This window comes from Tenrec ecaudatus, chromosome 17 (assembly GCF_050624435.1).
Source record: "Tenrec ecaudatus isolate mTenEca1 chromosome 17, mTenEca1.hap1, whole genome shotgun sequence".
Classification (NCBI taxonomy): domain Eukaryota; kingdom Metazoa; phylum Chordata; class Mammalia; order Afrosoricida; family Tenrecidae; genus Tenrec; species Tenrec ecaudatus.
The window spans coordinates 23,320,984-23,328,438 of NC_134546.1; positions in this window are offsets into that span (position 1 = coordinate 23,320,984).

Consider the following 7,455-nt stretch of genomic DNA (forward strand, 5'->3'; position numbering starts at 1 on the left):
ATCAAAGAACAAACAATCATATCATTGTGTGCTCAGTTCCCCAATATGATCACTGAAGACAAATGGGTGCATAAGCAAATGTGAAGAAAGCTGATGGTGCCTGGCTAATAAAAGATACGGCATCTGGGGTCTTAAACGTTTGAAGGTAAACAAACGGCCATCTAGCTTGAAAGCAATGACTCGTTTTAAGAGTGCAGAGAGAGGCAACTCTAAGATATTAAATAAAAGGAACCCTAGCTCAAAGTTGAGGGACTCAGATTTGTTGTCCCCACCCCCAGTTGTCAACTTACTTGCCACTCTACATTCCTCCTCTGGTGTCAGAGAAATGTCTCACAGCGTCTTTGGGTAAGTTCTGGCCGCCCCGAGGCAGTTCAAAATGGACAATGTGCGTGATTGTGCTGTTCTTTGTGGGGGAACCTGGTTTTGCTGAAGTTCATTTTTTTCTTCTTCACCTAGACTGGGTGCTGCAGGAAGGGAGAACCTGTGCCTCACCCATCCTATATGACACAATGCCTGGCACTTAGTGGGTACTCAGTAAATACGTTGAATGCAGTAATGAAAAGTTGAGATTTTCTTTGCACACTTCATTTAGACTGTACAGCTGTTTGGACTCGGTTGCTTAGTGCCTGGGTGCTAAGACAACCATGGTGAGCAGAATCCCCAAATGAGATGCTTAGCTTCTTGGCCAATATGGTCCCCAGAGCCCGACAGTGACATTCTGCCACCCAAGGGCTAGGGCAAGACGCGATTCTATTTCTCTGTCCCTTTCCCTTTGAGACACGTTTCCATTGTTGCACAATCTGAGGTTAAAATGCGTCAGCTGGTTTAATACCCATTCGTTGTCAGTGAGTCCATTCTGACTCATTTAGGGCCTGCCGGACAGACTAGAACTGTCCTATGCAAGCACATGTTGTCAACAACAGCTTCATCTCCCCCTGGCAATGAAACTGCTGACTTGGGGCAGCCCAATGCCGCACCTACAGGGCCAGCAGGGCTCCTTACTGCACTTTATCAAAAGCAAACCCATGGCCATCGTGGTCCTTCTGACTCGCAGCAAACACTTATCCCTCAACTGTCTCCAGTGGAGCCGCTCGTGGGCTGGAACCACTGACCTTGTGATCATCAAACACGTAACGACAGCACCACCGGGGCTCCTTGCCCTAGCAGTGGGGATAAAATCGTTAGCTATCAGCAATCATCAAACAAGCTAAGTAGCGAGCCCAATGTCATGCTGTTCGTTTATAACCAGCTGGATCCCGGGCCCTTCTTATCCTCTTCCTTGGTCAGCCTATACCTCCGCTTGTGTCTTACACCCGAAAAGAGCCTGTCAAAGTTCTTCTAGAGAAGTTCCTTTTCACTTGTCATTTCAAATGTCTAATATAATGAATTCTCAGTGGGTATGAGCTTTATATTAGAAAAAAATCATGAAAGCGAGTATCAACCAAATACTTGGCCTCTGCAGTGCCCCGCTTTAGCACAGTACACGTTATTTCATTGCAGAAAATTAATAGAAAGTTAGTATTTGTGTTTAATTTTATAGATTGTGAAAGCAGATTCAGAGAAAGCAAGGACTTGACTTCAGGTCAACTGAGGTTTACTGATTTTTTAGTTGAGAGGGAAAAAAAACCCAGCTCACTGCCACGAAGCTGCGTCCAACGCCTCGTGATCTTACTTGAGGTTTCTGAGACAGCGACCCTTTGCAGGAGCAGGGCCCGTCTTCCCTTCCCTGGGATGTTAAACCACCTGACGTAGTCCACAGGTCACTGATGCTATGCTTCACCCCCGGCTCTATTTTGTCTGCTTCATGCTAGACAGGCCTGACTTTAGCTGCTCCTATTTCCATGTGAATTGACAGCTCTCTGTATTCAGACATTGTATTTTTTATTTCTGTAAGTTTCATTTTGGTCTTTTTATATATACTGTTTATGTTTCTCATATGGTCTTCTCCCTTCTGGACTGCATGGAGCATCCGTGTAAGCAATGTTCTAGTCTGCTATTTCTTTGCAATGTCTGGGTCATCTTCTATGGATTGGCATTGCCCTTAGTGACAGGTTGTATTTTTCTGCTTCTTTACATTCTGGATTTTTTATTGAATGCTGGGCATTCTGAATCTCACAATGTTGTATACTGGATTTGTTTGTTTTTCCATGATGGTTATTTGAAATAGGTTAGATTGAGTCTTGTCCTTTCTTCCTTTAAGCAGTAAATTTTTCAAAATTGGGCATCTAAGCTGCAGATAACAAAACAGGCTGACAATGGTTTTGTGAGTATTATATAGTCCCTAGTGTGCTAGTCCCTCCCCCAGTTCCTCATTGGCTGAGCAGGATGGGGTTTACCATCTTTTCTGGTTTAAAATTCCTTCCTCTGAGGCAGGTTCCCTTCCTCTGCCCTCCCTTGATTCATGACTCACAGGACACCATTCCCCACATCAGCTAGTAACTCCGCGGCCTTTTGTTCCTGGAGTTACTGACGATGAACCAGTTTGGGATTTCTCACAAATTCCTCCCCATTTCTTTGTATTAATTGGTCTCACCTTCATTTACCCCTTTCACTAATATCTGTTGGCCTTTCCCCTCACAACATGAATCCTCTCTGATGTTGCTGATTATGCAGCCCTCAAACATAGGGGTTGATGCAAGATCCAACTTTGCTACAATCCCAGCCAGTTTTTGAAGCCCTTTGTGAATGATCCCTCTAACCAGTCAGTGAAAGGGTCACTAATCTCAGCGCTCTCAGTCAATTCATCAGCTAGGGTGCTTAATCCTGGCAGGGCCTTTGGAACGGTTCCATCAGGAACTGTGTTGTTGGGGATCAAGGTAAAAAACTTGCCTCCAGACATTACACATACACTTCTTTGTTTGGCTAGCCTCATGTCCAGGGTCATTCTGTTTTCCCAAGCCATTCGGCTAATGGCATGTAGCTGGCTTGCATGGGGTTAAGTCGATCCCACTGCTGTGGAGCTACCTTCCTGAGTCCCGGTATTTGTTTTATCCACGTATTGTAAAGTCTTTCTGCTGTGGTTGCTAGAAAGATGAACAGTGCTGAACAGGCACGTCCATGCCTTCCTTTCCTTCATCTGCGCTCCGTCCTTCTCTCCTGGCCACAGCAGCTCTCTTCTCATGCACAGACGAGGCCTGGGCTATCGGGTTGGCAGGATTCTTCCATGAAGAACACTTCCCTCCCCCTGGCTATTGGACCCACTAACTCCAGCCCCGTTGGCTCCCCGACATTCTGATTTGTTTCGTCTACCTCCGCTCATCCATTGTGCTGTCGGATTGTTCTGATGGGCTTCCTTTCACTATGGGAAAGATTCCAGTCCAGGACTCTAGTTGTTCAATGTCTGAAAGCTATTGCTTTAAGAGTTTTGTCGAGTTTTTAGCTGTTTAAAACAAAGGGCAAATCCAGCCACTGTGACTCTACTGATTGTAAGAGAAAAGTGCATACCAATGTTCACAAGAGCCTAAAGGTAAAACTACTCCAATGTCCATCAACTTATAAACAGGTAACCAAAATATTATACATTAAAAAAAACCCAGAAAGTTCTGATTTGTGCTATGACAGAGATGAACCTTAAAAAGCATTATGCTACGTGAAATAAGCCAGACACACAAAAAAGTTCTGTATTATAGGATTACAAGCCCACTGCTGTCCACCCAATGCTGACTCACACTGAAGCTGTCAAAGAGCTGCCCACGGGGTTTCCAAGGCTGGGGAGCTTTATGAAAGTAGCTTGCCCCTTTCCTCGCACAAAGCAAGTGCTGGCTGTGAGTCACAGACCCTGCAGTTTGCAACCAAAGGCTTACCCACTGAATCACCATGAACTATCTACAATTGCCCTCACAGTCAAGGTAGATTAGTGCTTGTCACGTGCTGAGAGGAGAGTTAATGTTTAAGGAGCAGCGTATGGGGTGATAAAATATCTTGGAAATAAGCAGTAGCGATGGTTGTATAGCATCATGGATATGTACAACTCTTCCAAACCATACATACACCCATTGGGTCGAGCACATTTGTTGCCTTCATCATTCTCAAAACATCTTCTACTTGAGCCCTTGGTATCAGCTCATTTTTTCCCCTCCTACGCCTCCTTCATGGACCCTTGATAATTTATAAATTATTATTTTCTCATATCTTACCCTGTCTGACGCCTCCCTCCACCCACTTTTCTGTTGTCTGTGCCCCAGGGAGGGGTTTATATGTAGATCCTTGTGAACGGTTCCCCTTTTTACCCCACCTTCCCTCTACCCTCTCAGTATCAAAAACGGCAGTGTTTATGTTGTGTATATTTTACTTTTTAACAGAACGGCTCCCTATACTTATCAAGTTGCTCAATCAGTATTTCCAAGTACACTAAATTGTTTAAAAAACAGATATGACACAAGTGCATGCTCAAGGAACTTTAATAAGGATTATCTCCAGGGTGTGAGATGCAAAGTAACTCCCTTCTTATTGTCTACGCTTTTTTTAATGTGTTTACTTTTTAACTGTGTACCATGTTCATTCCCAATGCAAAAGCTTATTTAAGTTTTCACAGGTTAGCAGTACATAGAGTGTGTGGAAACAGGTAATTTTTAGACCTATTGGATGGGATCGCAGCAGTTCAACAATGATCTCAGAACTCTCACCCACATCCATGCCCTTGACATTCTCCAGATGAAGGAAAGGGGTGAGGGCAAGGGAGGAATTGGTAAGGGAACTATTTCTAAGGACTCGGGACTAAGAGGAAGCTTTATTTGATGAGGGGCAAGCTCAGCCCACGTCCTGGGGAAAAGACAAAGCTATTGCTTCTACTGTATGGTGTGGGGAGTAAAAAAAGCCTGAAACTTTGGTGTCCAGGAAGTTTGTAATGTAGTTGAGGAAACAGCACACATAAAAGAAAGTAATCGGGTACTAAAACTGCATGGGCAAGGGGTTACAAAAATTCAGAGAGGCACAATGGGTTATTAAAAGAAAGACTAAGGAGAACTGGTTGGCAAATATGCAATTTACTATATCCCCAAAATATTAGGTTATATATATATATATAACTGCAAAGTGGGGAAGAAAGGTGGTCATGGCTTTTAAGACAGCAAAATGAGAAAATGAGCAAGTAATTTATGCTATATATTTTTAATTCAAATATATTTGGGGAAAAGACATTACATAATAGAGCACTGGCTTTGGAAGAAAATAGGCCTGGGCTGAAATCCTAACTCTGTCCCCCAACAGGACCTTGAATGTGCTTCTACGCACTCTCCATTAAGCTGCTTTCTAGTCTATGGAGATGTTTACTTTAGATGACTCTTTGTGAGTATAGGTATGGTTGAATGACATGAAAGTTGACATTTTTATTTTGAAAATAAGCCATTTTATGATTCACAAAGAATCTATAGCATCTGCCATGTGATTAATCTGCTGAACTTCATTGGCTTCATGTCATCAAAAACAAACATTTAATAAGAAAAACCTTACAGCAGCACTGTGCTTTCTGTGGAGTATTACAGTCCAACATGATGTTGGCTCAGCCACTTATGAGCTGAAGGACCTTCCTTACTTTTCTAACCTTCATTTTTCTCATGTGGAAAACAAGGCTATTGACTTCTTTTGCTGGTTCTTTTGAGGACTGAAACACTCTGGAACAGAGGAAGTAACTGTAGGTGGTAGTTCTTACTAAGACCTGTAAATGGAGTGACACACATTTATGAGAAGACAATCAAAGAGTAAATCCCACTCTCAGCTAAAACTTGAAAAAAATAAAGCACACACACATACAGGGTTCTCCTGCGATTAGAGGAAGCAAAGTAAAATATGGTGCAGACCTTTGATTTGAAGACGGCTTGTATTTAATAATTTGCACAATGCCATATCATGTATAAGCATGTCTTCTTTTGTGTTGAACAAATAGTGGGTTTTGGTTTTTGTGGCAAAGCAGGTTTTTCCACAAGAAAAAGTTTGTGGCAACTCTGAATCCACCAAGTCTACTGGGGCAGTTTTCCCAACAGCATGCGATCACATTTTGGTAATACTCAATATTTTTTTTTTAATTTTAACAATTTATTAGGGGTTCATACAATTCTTATCACAGTTCATACACATACATACATCAATTGTATAAAGCACATCTGTACAGTCTTTGCCCTAATCATTTTTTTCTTTTCTTTTTTTACATTTTATTAGGGACTCATACAACTCTTATCACCATCCACACATATACATACATCAATTGTATAAAGCACATCCATACATTCCCTGCCCCAATCATTCTCAAGGCATTTGCTCTCCACTTAAGCCCCTTGCATCAGGTCCTCTTTTTTTTCCCCTCCCTCCCCTCTCCCCCCTCCCTCATGTGCCCTTTGTAATTTATACCTCGTTATTTTGTCATATCTTGCCCTATCCGGAGTCTCCCTTCCCCCCTTCTCTGCTGTCCCTCTCCCAGGGAAGAGGTCACATGTGGATCCTTGTAATCAGTTCCCCCTTTCCAACCCACTCACCCTCCACTCTCCCAGCATCATCCCTCACACCCTTGGTCCTGAAGGTATCATCCACCCTGGATTCCCTGTACCTCCAGCCCTCATATGTACCAATGTACAGCCTCTGTCCTATCCAGGCCTGCAAGGTAGAATTCGGATCATGGTAGTTGGGGGGAGGAAGCATCCAGGATCTGGGGGAAAGCTGTGTTCTTCATCGGTACTACCTCGCACCCTAATTAACCCATCTCCTCTCCTAAACGCCTCTATGAGGGGATCTCCATTGGCCGACACTTGGGCCTTGGGTCTCCACTCTGCACTTCCCCCTTCATTTAATATGGTATATATATACATATACACATATATACACATACATACACACACTTATATCGTTGTTGGTTTTTTTTGCATGATGCCTTATACCTGGTCCCTTGGCACCTCGTGATCGCACTGGCCGGTGTGCTTCTTCCATGGGGGCTTTTTTGCTTCTGAGCTTGATGGCCGCTTGTTCACCTTCAAGCCTTTAAGACCCCAGACACTATCTCTTTTGATAGCCGGGCACCATCAGCTTTCTTCACCACATTTGCTTATGCACCCATTTGTCTTCAGCGATCCTATCATGGAGGTGTGCAGTCAATGATATGATTTTTTGTTCTTTGATGCCTGGTAACTGATCCCTTTGGGACCACTCGACCACACAGGCTGGTGTGTTCTTCCATGTGGACTTTGTAATACTCAATATTTTAAGCTTTTTCATGCTTTGACATGGGCAGTAGACACTGGAACAATGTAAATGTAACTTCTGTATGCAATGGGAGAGCAAACATTTTGTTGCGTGCTTTATGGCAACATTCACATTATCTTGGTGGTTTAGAAGTGAACCCACATTACTAGAGAGCTTCAAAATATCTGTGGAAAAATAGAATTAAAACATAGTGGGATAGTCCCTTATGAAAGCTCCTCATATTGCCAAGGTTTGTCTTAGAGATTTTTATACTTGTATCGCTGT